Here is a 19272-nt window from a genome sequence, read left to right as displayed (position 1 = left end):
AATAAAATAAGAGTAGATGAATAAATAAAACTAAAGTAGTTCATATGTTCTGACTTGGAAATATTTATATGACAAACTAGGTAAAAATGTCAAATATTCCTTTAGTCTTATGGAAAGAAAGGTTACTGGGAAGCAGTTCTCATTGAATGTGATTGCCAAGGACACTCAAGGTTTCCTTGAAGGAGAAGCAGGGACAGAGTCCTTGGGAAGAGGTGGTTTGGTTTGATCCCTGCCAGCTCACTATCTCCTCTTAACCATTGGTTGGATAGTGGAGGGAGGCTGGGAGTGAGGCAGGAGACTAGGGCATGCCAAACCAGAGGAAGTGTCCTGTTAATCACAAAAATCCAGGCCACATGTGCAAAACACAGTTCCCAAGCTGTGCATCTGGGACCAATCAGAAAGAGCTATCTTCACTTCTTCCAGTGTGAAACCAAGCAGGTTTTTGACAGGATAGCCTAGATATGAGGTCAGCCTGAAGAATGAAGAATACAAAAGACCTCTGCTATTAACCTTGTGATCACTATGAACTCTCTCAGTGGCCCACTCTTACTCTGCAGAGCCGACTTCTTTTCCTACCTTTAATAAATGCAAAACCTCAGTATCTTTTTTGTGTGTCATGTCCAATTCTTTGTTCAGGACACCAAGAATCTGGGAAGAATCTACAAAATTTCAGAATCTAGTAACAGGGGGATAGGAAATTGCAAAGGGCTCCTTCCTGTAACTCCATTGCCAGGAAGTAATGGTTTGTGGCCTGCCCTGCCTTTGGGGAGCAAAAGTGAAGAAGGGGTACAATTCACGTGGAAAACCAAGACAAGGGCCAGCACTGTCTGGTGGCCTGAATGGGACCTGAAGGAACACCTAGGTCTTCCCCTTTGGCCCTCTAGGTAAAGACAAATCTGATTACTCATTCCCAACCTTGATCACTGAAGATTTCCCAGCCTTGAGCACTGAAAACACAGAATTTTTGGAGTTCTGTGTCTGGTACCCCATCTCTGTCCACAAGGAGAACAGACTTTCCTGGCTCAAACGGCCTCATAAGGGTGTCAGGTTGAGAAATGGGTGTCCACAACAGCCCAAACAGGCATGGTGTCGAGGTTGGGGAGCTGAAGAGGTGAGATCCCCAAAGAGAAGAAGCCACATGGGGAAGACATTAGCAAAAAGCAGCAATAAAGTTCTTTATTGCATGGCACTTATAGTGGCCATTATCACCTACTGAGGCATACTGAAAAACACCAGCTGTGTGTCCTTGCATGACCATACTGCACATGCATGGTTGATTTATGGTTACATAAGGAGGCCTATCATTTACCTGTGCTAACAATGGGGTCATGTCTTCCAGGAGTCCTCAGATGCCCAGGCTTTGACTGACATAACTCACAACACCTCCCACATATGTTCATGGTCATTACTAACACTTGTTCCTGATGCGTGGCTCTCCCAGGTCCAGGGGGCACTTGCAGAATGTGGGGATGGGAGGGAGCAATACAAGATTTACCCTTCCTTTGCCCCGTATCTTCAGCCGTACTTCAGTGGGTATTGGAATCACCTGAGGAACTAACAGGGCACATAAAGACCTGAGATAGTAGCACAGAGCCTGCCCTTCGTGTTTTCACACAGTTGACTGGATGATTCTGACAGGAGCAAAGTTGGAGAACTATTGCAATAGAATGATTTCAAAGATTATCCAAATTAATCCTCAATAATGTCTGGAGAGATAAATATTATTCTCCTTCATAAAAAAATCAGACTCAGTAAGGCCAGAGAGAAGTGTTTCTAAATTCAAATTCACCATCTTTTTACTAGCTATGCCTTCTGTGGGAGGCAGCTACCCTTTCTGAACCTCATTTCACCATCTTTAAAGTGAGAATTCAAAGACATTCCCTCCCTCGAAGGGCCAGGACAAGTGTTCTACAGACACAACAGAAGGTCACAATTGTCATTCTAACCATGAGTCAAACCAGGTATTAGAAACATAACACTATATAATAAAAGTTTTTGAATGGACACATCTTCATTGATTTTAGCCCATCAGGTGGCATTTGATAAATGGTGGGAGACTACATAGACCAATATCTTATTGATCAACTCACCAGTGTTTTTATTTAATTTGAAGTTTTGAAAAGAAGAATTGCTGGTAGCTCATAGCATCACTGGCGATCAAAGTCCATCTGCCCTTCAATCCCAAGAATGTGTAGACATTTGGGACTTTCTGCTTCAGAGAGATCTTCCCCTGCTCACACTCAAGCAGTCTTCATTCTATGAGTATATGAATATTCCTCAGCTACCACAAATCCATTCCTCAGCTACTGGCACTGGAGAGAAGGTGGTAAACAAAACAGAGTGGTCTCTAATCGCAAGGAGAGAGAAAGTAAGATTTTGCCTGATCCGGGAAATGTCAGACATTCCTTGGGTCTGGTGGAAGGAAGAGTTAGGGGGTAGCTGTTTCCACTAGGTGGCATTGATTGCCAAGGGCATTCCAAGTATCCCTTAAGGAACAGTGGTTTGGATTGACTCCTGCAGCTCACCACCTCCTCCTGACTGTAAGACAGAGAGAAAGTAAGGGGATTTCCAAGGGCACCTGCCTGTTCCAGAGCAATTTAGTCCCTGGAACCCTAAGAGCAACAAAGATGTATGGCTTCCCTACTCTGTTGCTATGCTTTCTGGGAGTGAAAGTGGAGAAGAAGCACAATGTACAAATGAAAAACTCATACATACATGAAAAACTAAGACAAAAGTCCAGGGCCGCTTGGTGCCTGAAGGAATTCTTAGGTCCCCTTCCTCAGGGTCCTCTAGGTAAAGACAAATCTGATGAAGTTTCTAGTGCCCAGTGAACATATACTCCTGGGTTTGGTGTGAGGCATTGCCTAAGGGAGAGTGGAAAGGATGACACTCTGCTGAGAAGCTCTGGAGCATCCAGCAGAGGGCCCTTGCCTAGCAAGGGAACTCCTTGACTTTCAGAGGAAGGAGACAGCAAGATGGAGCTGGGCAGGCCTGGGCAGGCCTCTGGGGAGAGGATACCTGGCTGTAGGGAGTCAGCCCGGGAGCCCAGCTGCTGGCGGACTGAAGGCATCCCTGGGGACCTTTGCTGAGCTCACTCTTAGCTGACTGATCTCAGACTCAAGCTTCAGCAAGATTCACATCTACCCTTTTTCTTGTGGTCTCCAGAAAAGTCTTGCAACTTGGATTGGTTCATTGTAGCTGTCACCCGAGGTATTTTGCACAGACTTAGGTAAGTAAATCAGAAATACAGTCACTCGGGTATGTGGTTTGTTACTATGAGTGAACAAAGTTGGGTGTCCTGGGACAGAACTTTTGAAGCTGGGACTCGGCTGCTGATTTTAAGATAGGAGTCTTCCTTGAATGGAAGGCTGGTGAACATTACTGGCTGAGTTGTTGAGTGGGCATTGCTTTTCCTTATCTGCTATCTCCTACTTTCCCCTTTCCTCCTGGCAACGCCCTGATCCCATATATACACAGATCAGGGATGGAAAAGCATTCCAATGCTGTTTTTTTGTTTGTTTGTTTGTATTTTGGAGAGGTTTTTTTAGTTTTTGTTTTGTGCGGTATTTTTGAGATAGGGTCTTGCTATGTAGTTCAGGCTGGCCTTGAACTCACTATGCAGCCCAGGCTGGCCTTATTTGCAGCAGTCCTCCTGCCTCAGCCTCCTGAGTGCTAGGATTACAGGTGTACCCCACCACACCCAGTTGCCAATGCTATTTTTTGAAGGACTGTGGCAAGTCAAACATTTGCTAGGAGCTTGAGCTACAACCCCATATACTGGGACGAGGAGATGGAAAGAAGTTAGGCTAACAGGACAGAGGTCCTGAATAGTTAAGTAAAGTTTAAGTAAACTGAAGGTTAAGTAACTGAAGGTCTGGACTTGGGGCTTGGATGAGTTAAAATGTAAAGGACCCGAAGAGCTTACCTGAGTAAACTAAAAACAGCCTTGGAGGAATAAAATATAAACAAGACAGCCTGCTTTCTGGACACTAAAGGCCCAGAACACAAAGCAGCCTCCCTGTATTCTGTCACATAGACCTATAACAAAGATGGTATAAAAGACCCTGGACTTAAACACCCATGGTTTTTCCACTATTTGGAATCCCCTCACCGACAGTGGGGAGACTTCCTTTTTATTTTTCCTAATAAGCACACACCTAGTCATTCCCCATTAGTTGATTGCTATTTTGCCACTTCCTTCTGTGTCACTTTAGAACAATGACCCTAAAGGGAGCTCCTTACATCTTTGGCACACAATGTGGGGCACTAACCTTCTCTATGGAGATGTAAATGTGATGGAATGGCCAGAACCACCCCCCCCACACACACACACCTCTTTTCTCTTAGAGTAGCTGCCACTCTTGTAGCAACACCCAGTTAATCACCCACTGAAACCAGTGGGAATGTTAGCCAGACAGGAAGCTGGATTCCCTGACTGGATAAGAGAGGTCTCCACTCATTTATTATCTCCACCTGCCCTCCTCCATGAGCTGAGAAGTAAACTTTCTTGGTAATCTCCAAATTCACTCTTTCCCAGAGTAACCTGAGACAACATTGTCAGAGACCTCTCTCCATCCTCCATTAAGAGTTAAGCTACAGGTTCAGACTTTTCTCTCTCCACTAGTACAACAGACCCCCCTCTTCAGATATGTCCTGGTAAATTTACTGGGCCAGGAACAGGTTAACAAAATAACCCCCTAGATTCCCTGAAAAACATGTTAGGACAAAGGTTGGAGTTCAAAAACAGTTTCCCCAGGCCCTTTATCATTCCAACTAACAGGGAGTTAGCTTTGGAACTCACTGGCTTCCTTCAAACTCCAGCCTATTTTTCTAAACAAAAGCCACTTGGCAACACCTCCTCTCTCCCCAAGAGGTTGGGCTAAGGAATATCCTTATGAGGACTTTCTGTCAGTCCTCAATCTGTATGGGTTGTGTCTAGATGTCCCCCAAAGCCTCATGTGGTCATAGGTGGCTGGATCTAGAGGATGTACTTTTGGGATTAAGGGTATGTGATTACTAAATTAGTCCAGTAATTGGTGTGGCACCCACCCTAAGCCCAGTAGACTATAAAAGGGGCAGAAAGAAGCTGCTCAGGTCACTTGGACTTGCTGCCTTCTGCCTGCCCTGCTTCACCATTGACTGTGTCTCCTCTGTGATGCCCCTCTGCCATGCCACTCTGCCTGAGAGCCAGACAACTACAGACTGAAGCCTCTACAAACTGTGAGCCAAATAAACCTTTCCTCCTTTTAACCTTTGAGTGTTTGGTATTTTTTTTCAGCAAGGAGAAAACTAACTAAGACACAATCCAAACCCATCTATCCATCAGGCTCTCGGTACACTTTCCCAGATGACGCATTGGCACTGAGTGCGACTAAGACCAACACCCACAGAGAACAGGAATCCACTCTCTTGCCAGTGGGCCAAGAGAGGTGGAAAAAGAGAGGGTAGGATTTAAGGTGGCGCCCTTATCTCACAACCTCTCTTACAAGAATACAGGAACTCAGTACTGCCTTTGTCCCCCCACCAGACCAGGGCAGTTTACTGAACAGATTACTTTAATACAGGGAATATCTTCCAAAAACAGTTCACCTTTAGCACAAGAGAGCAGCTGTTAGAGAAGTGATTTACGCTGGTGCCTTGCATGGAGGACATATGATTATCAAAACAGAAGTTTTCTCTATTAGCTGCGTGAAAAAAACCTTTCAGATCAACAGAGGGCTCTGAGAAGCCTGCAGAGCTATTCCACGATTAAGATAAACCATCAGTCTCATCCTTTTTTAAACAGTCCTTGCTTTCACAGTGTAAAGAGATTTTTCTTTCTCTCTCTCCCTAACTCTCACTGGTGTTAGCTTATTACAAGAGATCTCTGCACTAATTGGTCACCCCTAAAATGTTCCTACTAGTCTATTTATGGTTATGAACCTATAACTAAAACAGATTATTATAACTCAACTTGGCCAATGCTTCTAAGAGTGCACTCTGATCTAAAAGTAATTGTTTTGTGTGTCTGTGTTTGTTCATTTAAACTGATTAAGGTACCTGAAGTTACATTGTTAACTTCAACTTTATTTTCCTTTTATTCTTACTGACTCTTTTTGGCCTTTCATAAAAAAATAGTTGGCCAAGTTTTTTTAAATACCTACGTCCATTTAAAATATCACAGGAGGAAGGTTGAGACTGAAAACTTACATGAGACTTGCAAACAAAAGCCTTAAAGTCTGATAACATAAAGGTTATATATGTATGTATGTGATTTAAATTAATGTTTATGTTTCTATATGTCAATTTTCAAATACGTGTTCTACTTAGGTTTGCTTATAAATAAATAGACACTCATGATATTAGCCCAAATCCTTTTTGGTTCACAAAGTTTAGCAGTGGGCTAATTTGAATCAGTTTATAAAAGTAAAAATGTCTTTAAAGCTGGTGACATGTTTCCTTTCAGATTGTTAGTTAATAAAAATTATACAAAAATTAGTTTCATAAATACAATGTCTATTGTTGTCTGTATACAATAACTTAAGGGTTTTTCTTTGGTCAAAAATAATATATCACTTAAAAGTGTTAACTATGATGATCTGGTTCTCATGCATCATCTAAAATAATTGTTAAGATAACTAAGTGGAGACCCATTGGGCTTAGAAGAGCTACTGGACAAGACACTTCTTGTTAGATAAAAGGACAGCTGCCTAAATCAATTTATCCAGTTTTTATCTACTGATGGGTCTTGGGTAACTTTTCCAGAGATTTACAGTGACATACTCCAACAAACATTATTAAATATATTGTTGTAATATATTTACATCAATTATAGTCAAAAGGTAAGTTTTTTATGTCTAAAACAATAAGGTTTCCTTAAGATATTAGGATGTGGGCTGGGGATTTAGCTCAGTGGTTTCGCTGCTTGCTGCACAAGCACAAGGACCCGAGTTCAATCCCCGGTACCAAAAAAAAAAGATATTAGGATGCTCTTGATTAAATTTTACAAAGCTAAATTTAAAAACAAGAGTTCTAAGAGATCGAAGAGGATATAAAAAAATGGAAAGACATCCCATGTTCCTGGGTAGGAAGAACCAATATAGTGAAAATGGCCATATTTCCATAACTGCTATATAGATTTAATGCAATGCTGATTGAAATTCCAACAATATATTTCACAGAACTAGAGAAAACAATCCAAAAATTCATTTGGAGCAGAGGAGACCTAGAATAGCAAAAGCAATTCTAGGCAACAGAGACATGGCAGGGGCTATCACAATCCCCAAATTGAAACTATACTACAAATCTACTCCGATAAAAACAGCATGGTACTGGCAAAGAAACAGATGCAAGGATAAGCGGAATAGATTAGAAGATGCAGAAACAACTCCAGACATGCTCAGCCACCTCATCTTTGACAAAGGAGCCAACCACCCTCATTGGAGGAAAGATAGCCTATTTAATAAATGGTGTTGAAAAAACTGGATTTTAACCTGCCAGAGATTAAAACTAGACGCATATCTATCACCATACACTAAACTAAGATTGAAGTGGATTAAAGATCTAAATATGAAAACAGAAACACTAAACTTGCTGGAAGATAAGTTAGGTAGAACTCTTGAAAACATTGGCATAGGAAAAGACTTCATGAACAAAACCTCAGTAGCACGGGAACTAGCACAAAGAATCGACAACTGGGATCTCATCTTATTAAAAAGCTTCTGCACTCCAAGAGAAACCACCAGCAGAGCTAAGAGATAACCTACATTGTGGAAAAAAATTTTTAGCAGCTATACCTCAGACAAAGGACTACTATCTAGAATATATAAAGAACTGAAAAAAATAAGACCCCCCAAATTCAAAGACCCAATTCAAAAATGGGCATCTGAAATGAACAGACATTTCTCAGACAAAGAAAAGCAGCAAATAAACATATGAAAAAATGTTCAACATCACTGGTCATTGGAGAGATGCAGATGAAAGAAAGAATGGCTGCTATCAAGAAATCAACCAATAACAAATGCTGGCAGGGGTGTGGGGAGAAAGGAGCCCTTCTCCATTGTTGGTGGGAGTGAAGACTGGTGAAACCACTGTGGAAATCAGTATGGAGATACCTCAAAGAACTAGGGCCAGAGGCCCCATTTGATGAGCTATTTCCCTGCTGGGTATCTTCCCAAAAGAATTAAAAGAATCATACCACAGTGATATATGTACACCCATGTTTATAACACTGTTCATAATAGCTAAAGCTATTATGTTTATAGCATTGTTCATAATAGCTAAAGCTTGGAAACAGCCCAAGTGCCCATCAACTGGAAACTGGATAAAGAAGATGTGGGTTTTTTAAATAAAATGGAGTACTACTCAGTCTTAAAGAATGAGAAACTAGAGACATTTATAGCTAAATGAATGCATATTGAGGCCATACTTTTAAGTGAAATAAATAGGACACACGTATAAATACCAAATAGTTTCTCTAGTGTGAGAAACTGAAAGTGTAAATAAGGATTAAAATGATATAAAATGAATAATTGATAATTTGAAATAGGAAGAAAAGGTCCAAAGGGTTAAGGTTGGTGGGAAAGGAAGGGAAAAGGAAAGAAGGGAAAGGAAAAATTACGAGAAAAGGAAAAAATGGAAAGAAAGTCTTTGTAAATAGGGAAGGGTAGAGGGGGTGAAGGGAGCACAGGTAATGGGGAAAAGATAAGAACCAAGATACATCATGTACAGGTACAAGCACCCAATGATAAATGTAAATGTATTGTATACCTAAAATGTACCAATAAAAGAATTTAAGCAAAAATAAAAATAAAAAAATAAAAACAAGGGCTCTAACTTGCACTTAGTTTCTTGTGTTTTCCATTGTTAAACTTTGGTTACTAAAATTGAATTTTAAAGGTTAAATCAAATGTTGGCTTATAAAATATTTTCAATAACCAGTTTATGATGGCTTAAATAAGCAACTATTATCTCAGTTTATGACATAACTTATATATATAGTTATACAAACAGTGGTGCCTCAGTTCATGAACTTAATTTATTCCTTGATTCTGGGGAACATAGCCATGTTTGTGTTCATACAGGGAAGATGGCCACGATCATGTTTATCACCCTGTGCAGAGTTTGCCAACAGACGTTTTCATGAACCGAGGTATTACTGTATATGTATATATAACAAGATATGCTATACGTCTAAGCTTTAAAGTTAACTTTACAGAGTTAAAACTACATTAGTTTAATGCATACAAAGTAACTAATGTGTTTCCTCTTTTATGTAATATATATCTAGTTCTTAAACAAAAATTGGCAACTCTGTTTTAGGTTTGGCCCCACCATTTAAAACTTGATCTACATCTATTGGCTTTAATTAAACAAATATTTTGTTATTATATAAATGAGACACACTTGCATATTGGGTAAGAAGTCTTTTTGTGATCAGCAGCACTATTTCCTTATAAGACCTCTATAGATGCCCTTAATTCTTGTCAGTGTGGTTACACCGTATAAACATGGCTTTAAAATAAATTTATAAAGGGGATCCAAGTCCTATATATTGGTCTCTGCTGACAGTCTCTAGCTACAACTATACCTTGTCACTACTGGGTTTCCGTGAGGTTAAAAAGCTACAACAACAGCTATAAAGGTTCTACAAAAATCTTTTAATTCCTTGGCTGAAATTGTCCTTCAAAAGCACAGTGCCCTCAATATTGTTATGTCTAGAAAACTTACATGCTCATAAATAAAACTTGTTATGTTTAAGTAAGTCACATCAGATAAAAATATCTTAAAAATCAAACTTCTAGATAACCTTTGAACTGTCAAAAAAGAGAGGCTATGTCTATTCCTAAAATAAAATAAATGTTGCTTTTATTTATTTTTTTTTTATGAAATTCTTTTATTGGTACATTGTAGGTATACAACACAATTACATTTCTCATTGGGAATTGTACCTTTACATGATTAATCCTGGTTCTTATTTTTTCCCCATTCCTAGCCCTCCCTTCACACCCTCCACCCTTCCCTATTTACAAAGACTTTATTTCTATTTTTTCCATTTCTCATCATTTTTCCTTTCCCTTCTTTCCTTTCCCCTGCTCCTCCCACTACCCCTACCCCTTTGGACCTTTTCTTCCTATTTTACATTATCGATTATTCATTCTAATCATTGATACATTGTAGGTATACAATATAATGACATTCATCATTGGAAATTTGCACCTTTACATAGTCTCTCTTGGTTCTTCTTTTTCACCCTTGCCCAGTCCTCCCTTCAACCCCTCCAGTCCTATTTACAAAGATTTTGTTCCTATTTTTCCATTTTCTCATATTAATCCCATTCCCTTCTATCCTTTCCCCTAGTCCTCCCACTTCCTTCCCCTTTGCCCCTTTTCTTCCTATTTCACATTACCTATTATACATTTAGTCCTTATTTACACTTTTAGTTTCTCACACCAGAGAAACTATTTGGTATTTATACATGTGTGCCCTATTTATTTCACTTAAGAGCATTGCCTCAATGTGCATCCATTTAGCTATAATTGTCTCCAATTTCTCATTTTTTATGGCTCAGTAGTACTCCATTTTATTAAAAAAACCACATTTTCTTTATCCAGTCTCCAGTTGATGGGCATTTGGGCTGTTTCCAAGTTTTAGCTATTACAAACTGTGCTGCTATGAACATGGGCACTCATATATCACTGTGGTATGATTCTTTGAATTCTTTGGGGAAGATCCCCAGCAGGGGAATAGTGGGGTCAAATGGGACTTCCAGTCCTAGTTTTTGAGGTATCTCCATACTGATTTCCAGAGTGCTTACACCAGTCTACACTCCCACCAGCAGTGGAGCAGGGTTCCTCTTTCCCCTCAGCCCCACCAGCATTTGTTATTGGTTGATTTCATGATAGCAGCCATTCTTTCTGGAGTGAGGTGGAATCTCAGCATTGTTTTCATTTGCATCTCTCCAATGACCAGTGATGTTGAACAGTTTTTCATGTATTTATTTGCTATTTTCTACTTCTTTGTCTGAGAAATGTCTGTTCATTTCAGATGCCCATTTTCGGATTGGGTCTTTAAATTTGAGAGGTCGGATTTTTTAAGTTCTTTATAGATTCGAGATAGTAGACCTTTGTCTGAGGAAGAGCAGGTGAAGATTTTTTCCCACATTGTGTGTTGTCTCTTCACACTGCTGGTGGTTTCTCTTGCTGTGCAGAAGCCTTTTAATAAGAAGAGATCCCACTTGTTGATTGTTTGTGCTATTTCATGGGCAAATGAGGTTTTGTTCATAAAATCTTTTCCTACACCGAAGTCTTCAAGGGTTCTACCTAATCTCTGTTCCAACTGGGTCAGAGTTTCTATTTTAATATTTAGATCTTTAATCCATTTTGATTTTAGTTTACTGGGTCTAGTTTTAATCTTTGGCAAGTTGAAGCCCAATTTTTCCAGCATCATTTATTAAAGAGGCTATCTTTCCTCCAGTGAGGGTGTTTGGCTCCTTTGTCAAAGATGAGATGGCTGAGTGTGTCTGGCATTGTTTCTGCATCTTCTAATCTGTTCCACTGGTCCTCAGGTCTGTTTCTTTGCCAGTCCCATGCTGTTTTTATCACAGTAGCTTTGTAGTATAGTTGCAGGCTGGGGATTGTGATACCCCCTGCCATGTCTCTGTTACCTAGAATTGCTTTTGCTATTCTGGGTCTCTTCTTGTTCCAAATGAATTTTTGGATTGTTTTCTCAAGGTCCATGAAGTATGCTGCTGGAATCTCAATTGGAATTGCATTAAATCGATATAGCAGTTTTGGAAGTATGGTCACTGTATTAATCCTTCCTACCCAGGAGCAGGGGATGTCTTTCCATTTTCTGATATCATCTTCAATCTCTCTTTTCAGAGTGCCATAGTTTTCAGAGAAGAGGTCTTTGATTTCTTTCATTAGGTTGATTCCTAGGTATTTCAGTTTTTTGGATGCTATTGTGAAAGGAATTCTTTGCCCTATTTCTCTCTCAGTGAGTCTGTCATTGGTGTAGAGGAAAGCTATTGATTTTTGTGTGTTGACTTTGTAAGCAGCTACTTGACTGAATTTGGTTATTAAGTCTAGAAGACTTCTGATGGAGTTCTTGGGGTCTTCTATATAGAGTATCATGTCATCTGCAAATAATGACAATTTGACTTCTTCATTTCCTATCTTTATTCTTTTTTTTTCTTTCTCTTTTCTAATTGCTGTGGCTAATGCTTCCAGAACTATATTGAACAAGAGTGCTGATAGTGGACATCCTTGTCTTGTTCCTGATTTTAGTGTGAAGGATTTCAGTTTTTGACCATTTAGTATGATATTGGCTGTTGGTTTTTCATAGATGGCTTCTATCAGTTTGAGGTAGAGACCATCTGTTCCAATTTTTTGTAGGGTTTTTATCATAAATGCATGTTGGATTTTGTCAAATGCTTTTTTCTGCATCCATGGAAATAATCATATGGTTTTTGTCCTTGGCTCTATTGATATAGTGTATTACACTGATTGATTTGCATATATTGAACCATCCCTGCATCCCTGGGATGAATCCCACTTGATCAGGGTGTACAATCTTCCTGATGATCTTCTGCATTCTGTTTGCCATTATCTTATTAAGGATTTTTGCATCTACGTTCATTAGTGAGATTGGCCTATAGTTCTCCTTTTTGGTTGGGTCTTTCTCTGCTTTGGGGATCAAGGTGATCCTTGCTTCCAGGAATGAATTTGGGAGCATTGCTTCCCTTTCAATTTCACTGAAGAGTTTAAACAGTAGTGGCAGCAGTTCCTCTCTAAATGTCTTGTAGAATTCAGCAGTGAAGCCATCAGGGCCCGGGCTTTTCTTAGTTGATAAGTTTTGAATTACATTTTCAATTTCATTGGTTGATATTGGGTTGTTCAGAATTTTTAGGTCTTCTTCATTCAACTTTAGTAATTCATATGTATCTAGGAATCTGTCCATTTCTTCTGTGTTGTCCATTTTATTGGCGTATAGGTTCTGGAAGTAGGTATTGATGATCTTCTGAATTTCTGCTGGGTCTGTTTTAATTTCACCCTTTTCATTCCTAATTGCATGGATTTGGGCCTTTTCTTTCCTTTTTCTGACAAGGTTGACTAAAGGTTTGTCAATTTTGTTGATTCTTTCGAAGAACCAACTCTTGACTTCATTGATTTTTTGTATCATTCTCTTAGTCTCCATTGCATTGATTTCTGCTCTGATCTTTATAATTTCCTCCCTTGTATGAGCTTTGGGGTTGTCCTCTTCTTCTTTTTCTAGAAACTTGAAGTGCCGCATCAGGTTGTTTAATTGCACTCCTTCTGTTTTCCTAATATGTGTATTCACTGCTATGTATTTCCCTCATAAGACTGCTTTCATTGTGTCTCATAGATTCCAACATGTTGTATTGTCATTGTCATTTAATTGAAGGAACTGTCTGATTTCTTCTTTAATTTCCTCTGTGACCCATTGGTTATTCAGGAGTCTGTTGTTCAATTTCCATGTGTTTATGAAATTTTTTGAGTTTCTTTTGCTATGGATCTCCAATTTCATCACATTATGGTCTAATAATATACAGGGGATAACTTCAATTCCTTTGCACTTATTAAAAACATGATCTATGTGTGAGTATGTGGTCTATTTTTGAGAATGACCCATGTGCAGCTGAGAAGAATGTGTATTCTGATTTTGTGGAGTGGAAGACTCTGTAAACATCTGTTAAGTTCATTTGTTCAAGAGTTGGATTGAGTTCTAGTATTTTGTTACTTTTTTTGTCTAGTTGATCTATCTATTTGTGACAGTGGGGTGTTGAGGTCCCCCACTACAATTGTATTAGTGCATATATGACTTGTCATGTCCATTAGTATTTGTTTTATATAGTTGGGTGCACTAGTGTTTGGTGCCTAGATATTTATGATTGTCATCTCTTCCTCTTGGATTCTTCCCTTTACAAGGATGTAGTGTCCTTCTTCATCTCTCTGAATCAGTGTTGGTTTGAAATCTACTTGATCTGCCAAGAGGATAGCTACTCCTGCTTTTTTTCGGGTTCCTGTCACGTGGAGTATTGTTTTCCACCCTTTAACTTTCAGTCTATGAGTTTCCTTTTGAATTAAGTGTGTTTCTTGTATGCAGCATATTGTTGGATTTTGCTTCTTGACCCATTCTGCCAGTCTATTTCTTTTGATTGGTGAATTGAGACCATTAACGTTGCTGGTTATAACTGAAACGTATTGACTTGTCATTGGCATGACTTTTTCTTTTTGTTGGGTTCTCCCTCTTTACATTTAATTTCTTGTCATACCAGATGGGTACATTCTGCTTTGTTTCCTGGGGTTGTGATCCTCAATGTCTGTTCCTAGGATATTGTGTAAAATTCTTTGGAGTGCTGGTTTGGTATTCATGAAGTTCCTAAGGTGCTCTTTGTCATAAAAGTGTCTTATTTCTCCATCCATTTTGAAAGATAGTTTTGCAGGGTCCATCAATCTGGGTTGGAGGCTGTTTTCTTTTAGGGCTTGGAATATGTCACTCCAAGCTCTTCTTGCCTTGATGGTTTGTGTTGAGAAGTCTGCTGTGATTCTGATGGGCTTTCCTTTGTATGTGATTTGTTTCTTTTCTCTGACTGCTTGGAGAACTTTGTTCTTCTGTTGTGTTTCTGGAATCTTAACAATTATATGCCTATGTGTAGATTTTTTTTGATCAAGTCTATTTGGAGTCCTATATACCTCACTTATCTGTATGTCAAGCTCTTTTCCCCTGCTTGGGAAGTTTTCTGCCATTATTTCTGTGAAGAGATTTTTTATGTCATCTGCACTCTCTCCTGTTTCTTCACTGAGCCCAATCAGTCTTATGTTATTCTTTTTGGCATCATCTAGCAGCTGCTGGATTGATTTCTCATGTTCCCTTATAATTTTGAAACAATTTTTCTTTTCCTGGTCACTAGTTGCAATCTTATCTTCTATATCTGAAATTCTGTCCTCACATTGGCTCATTCTGCTGTGTAGACTTTCAGTGGAGTTTTTCATGTCCTGGAAATCTCTTTGCTTCTGTTTTATGGATTCCATTTGTTTCCTATGTTGGGATTCCATCATGTTCCTTAGCTCCTCTCTAGATTTATTATTATGTCTTGCACTAGGGGCACAATTTCTCCTGTTATCTGAGAAATTATTTCTGAGAAATTATTTCTGATTTCATTTTTTCCAGATCCCCTTTTGTTGTCAGTTCATTGTGTCCAGGTGGTTGAATATCAGAGTGTTCCATCTCATTTCCCTTTGGGGTTGCTGTAGGTGATCTGGAAGTCTGGTTTTGAGACTTATTTATGTGTTTTCTCATTTCAGCTGGGGTGGGGGCTGTTGGCGCCTGCACGGATTACCTCCTCTGAGCTGGGAGAGGTGGGACTGGGGCCAGAAGCAGCAGTAGGGATGGTGGCCCAAAACCCCTTTCCTCTGGGCTGGTAGCAGTGGGAAGGAAGGTGGCTGAGAAGCCCCTTCCTCTGGTCCAGGAGCAATGGGATGGCAGCTCAGCAGCCCCTACTTCTTGGCTGGGTGCGGTGGGAGGGATGGTGGCCTAGAAACCCCTTCCTCTTGACCAGGATCAGTGGGATGGCAGCTCAAAAGTCCCTATCTCTGGGCGGGGAGCAGCAGGACTCAGTACCATAGTCTGGTGGTCCGGTGTCCTCTGCTTCTTTGTAGTGTGGAACCAGGTGGCTGTACAGAGGAGCGGGATGGGGGTCCAGTGGATTGTTGTCCGGGTGCAGGCTGATTCTATTCAGTGGGATTTTTTTTGTTTATTTTTTTTTGGTACTAGGAATCGAACTCTGGTCCTTGCACTTTCGAGGCAGGTGGCAGAACCACTGAGCTAAATCCCTGGCAAATGTTGCTTTTATGCTAGCAGTTTCTTTCTTTTTTTTTTTTTTTTTTTGGTACCAGGGATCAAACTTGGAACCTTGCACTTGTGAGGCAGGTGGCTGAACCATTGAGCTGAATCCCCAGCCCTATGTTGCTTTTATGCTAATCAGTCTGGGATAGTGAAAGATGCAGCACAGAAATTAGCTGGCTGTACTTCTAAGATCTGCCAGAAACTATTCGAGTCATAGAAATCCTGGCTACCATGTCTGGAATTGGACATCCTGGCTACTCCCCCTAGCAGGGCCATTATTAATGCTACTTGTACCCTTGACATTTGGACCATATTTTCTCAACCTCCTAGTCCAATTCATTTATTCCCATTTAACAGCTTTAAAGCTACAAATGGTGATGTGGACAGACTCATTGACAAGCACTCTTCTTTCCTTCTGTTCAGGACCACTAGATAGGCCTCAGAGTGGTAGACTCTAACTGCTGCACCCCAGCAACACCCCCTTTCTGCAAGCAGTAGCCCAGGGGATCTTTCATCACTCTTGTATCCTGATGGCAGTCAATGATTGCTACTGTAGAGGAGGGAAACTGAGGCCAGAAGATAAAAGGAAGTTAGGCAGACAAGGCAGAGGTCTTGAATAGTTAACCTAAGTGAACTGAAGGTCAGGCCTGGGTGACTTAAAATGCAAAGGGCCTGAAGAGCTCACTGGGTAAACTAGAAAGTGCCTTGGAGGGTTAAAATATAAACAAGACAGACTGGTTTCCAGACACTAACGGCCCAGGAACAAAAGGCAACCTCCTTGCATTCTGTCACATACACCTGCAACAAAGATGGTATGAAAGACCCTGGACTCAAATGTCTATGGTTTTTCTGCCTTTCAGAACCCCCCTGACAAAGGGGGGGGGGCTTTTCTTTTTATTCTTCCCTATAAAGATATACCCAGTCATGCCCCATTACTTGCTTGCTGTCCTGTTGCTTCCTTCTGCATCACCTCAAAACAAGGACCCAAAGGGGAGCTAGTTGCAATGTACTGGTTAGTATCTTGGAATAAACATATATTATATGCCAGGAATTCAGCTAAGAGTTTTGTATTTTTTATCTCTTTTTTAATTCTCAGTGACCCTGAGATTCAGAGGATGAATGTGAGAGTCAAAGAAGGAAAGTATCCAGGGGTGCCACTGAAAGGAAGTAATGAAACCTAGGTTCTAAGCTTGGCCTGGCTAACTCCAAAACTCTAAGACTTTGTCTTTTCCTCTTGATTAATTTCCTCTTCTATTTCTGTTATTCTAAAACAGTAACTCCCAAGTTATGGTCCTGGAGCAGCAACAGTAGCGTGCAGGAACTTAGTAGAAATGCAAATTCTTGGGGCCCACCCCAGACACATTAAATCAGAAACTCCTGGGGTGGAGCCCTCCCTTTCCTGATCAGTCTGATGCTCTCTTGAGTTTGGGAATCACTGCTCCAGAGGGAACGCTCGAGTTTCAAGGCAATACTTAAACTTACATTGATACCAAACATCTCATCAATCAACAATTTCAGCTGTCTGAGCACGTTTACTCATATTACTCAGCTAATTTCTCATGTAGGTATCATACAGGATTTTAGTTTGCATTGTCACCAAATCTTTTCCATATAAGGAATCAGCACTTGTTTTGTTATATTCATTTTATTAAGGTATAATTTACGTACAATAAAAAGGCACAGATCTTAAGTGTACAGTTTGAGTTTTGACTATTGTCATAGAACCACCACCCCAAACTATGGAACATGTCCATGTATTTCTCTAAGAAATTTCCCTTTTGCTCACTCCTAGGCTATCTCCACCTACTATCTCTATACCCACCAAATACTGGTCTGTTTATATTAATGCAGTTTCAATTTGTACTTTTCTAGTGTGTTGTATAAATGGAAACCTTTAGCATGTAGCCTTTTATGTCAAGCTTCTTTTCCTGAGCTTAATATCTCTGAGATTCTGTGTTATTTTGTACATTAGGAGAGTGTTCCTTTTTTATTCTCGGGTAGAATTCCATGTGTGAATATACACAATTTGTTTACATATTAACTTGTTGATTGAAGTCTAAGTTGCTTCCAAATTGGAGCTATTGTGTCTGAAACTTACTAGCTTCAGAGACACCCTCAAACTTGGATAATATTCAGCTAGGTTTAGAATTCTTGCTCACAACTGTTTTCCCTCATCATCATAAGGTAATCTTCTATTATAGTCCAACAGAGTTGTTGAAAAGCCTAATTGATCAATTGATCTGATCATTTCCTTGTTCTTTTATACAGTTAGTGTATTTTTGTCCGCTTTGGAGGGCTTTAAATTTTATTACTATTTCCCTAAATTTTTGCCACAGTATATTCTGCATTATGTACTTTCTGAGCAATTTTCACAAATTCTCTCCTCAGCAGAATCAGCTGTTTAAATAGTGCCTTTTTAATTTTAACAACTATACTTTTAATTTCTGGAGCTACTCTCTGATTATTTTAATCTTTTAAAAAAGGCATTATTTTACTCCTTTGGTTAATTTTAAATGCTTTTCAATTTATTTTAGTCATTTTAAAAATACCTAATTTGCAATCTGCTTTTGCACATTTTATTAACTAAGACACTTGGAAATCTAATTTAACTGTATGTTTCTGCTGATGGTTGCTGTGTTGGATTAGTTTCAGCCATGTTTTATAATTTTGGGTTATAATCTATATTTGACATAGCTTTATAACAAAAAATTCTGTTATAGGGGCTGGGAATTTAGCTCAGTGGTTATGCCACCTGCCTTGCAAGTGCAAGGGCCTGAGTTCGATCCCTGGTACAAAAAAAAAAAAAAGAAAAGAAAAAGAAAAAACTATATTATAAAGGTTGGCATAGTTTGAAGGTATATTCTTCCAGACAATTTTTATGCTTACTTTTTCTTGCCTGGCAAAAGACAGTAAAAGCTCATCACTCTTTATTTTAGAATGAGTCTTTGGTTAGCCCAGAAGTATATATTCAAACCTCAAGCCAGGGTCAAAGCAGGACAAAATAATTATTTTTAACCCATGCAGATTCCAAGCTAAATATATAAGCTTTTTTGTTGTCGTCTCTGAACATATTTTGACTAGTTACATTCTCACAAAACAGTATCTTTTTAAGAGTTTTGCTTTATGCAGGCATATATATTTTAACTTCCTGACTTAAATCAGAACCAATGCCTCCCTTCTCCATGCCCATTAAAACCAAACCCCTTGGCTTTTTGCAATTAGCAACCCCATTCTGGTCCCCAGGCCCCTTCCTCTACCAGGTCAGTTTTTCTTTACATTTTTGCAGGGGAAGCCAATGAGGCACTCAACTGGGGGTAGGAAAGGCTATGTGAAAGCCCTTGTATCTGAGTCTGGAGGGGGAGGACCTACCTATCCAACCCTGAAGGCTGAGTGCTCAGCCTGTAGCAGCTTCTGGCTGGACCT

General features: G+C 39.6%; 1 protein-coding gene across 1 annotated transcript in view; it reads left to right on the top strand.

The window, feature by feature from the left end:
* Positions 1-2987: 2987 nt before the first annotated feature.
* Positions 2988-19272, top strand: part of Rbp2 (retinol binding protein 2) — a 41899-nt gene continuing 25614 nt past the window's right edge. The window contains exon 1 of the mRNA XM_004834339.3: positions 2988-3229. The gene's annotated coding sequence lies outside the window, so the exon portion shown is untranslated. The remainder of the gene's footprint in view (positions 3230-19272) is intronic.

Source organism: Heterocephalus glaber, unplaced genomic scaffold (genome assembly GCF_053883595.1).
Source record: "Heterocephalus glaber isolate CG9 unplaced genomic scaffold, H.glaber_assembly_v1.0 deba00001504, whole genome shotgun sequence".
NCBI lineage: Eukaryota > Metazoa > Chordata > Mammalia > Rodentia > Bathyergidae > Heterocephalus > Heterocephalus glaber.
Note: the sequence above shows the minus strand (reverse complement) of the source record. Positions and strands in the feature narration are given on the sequence as shown.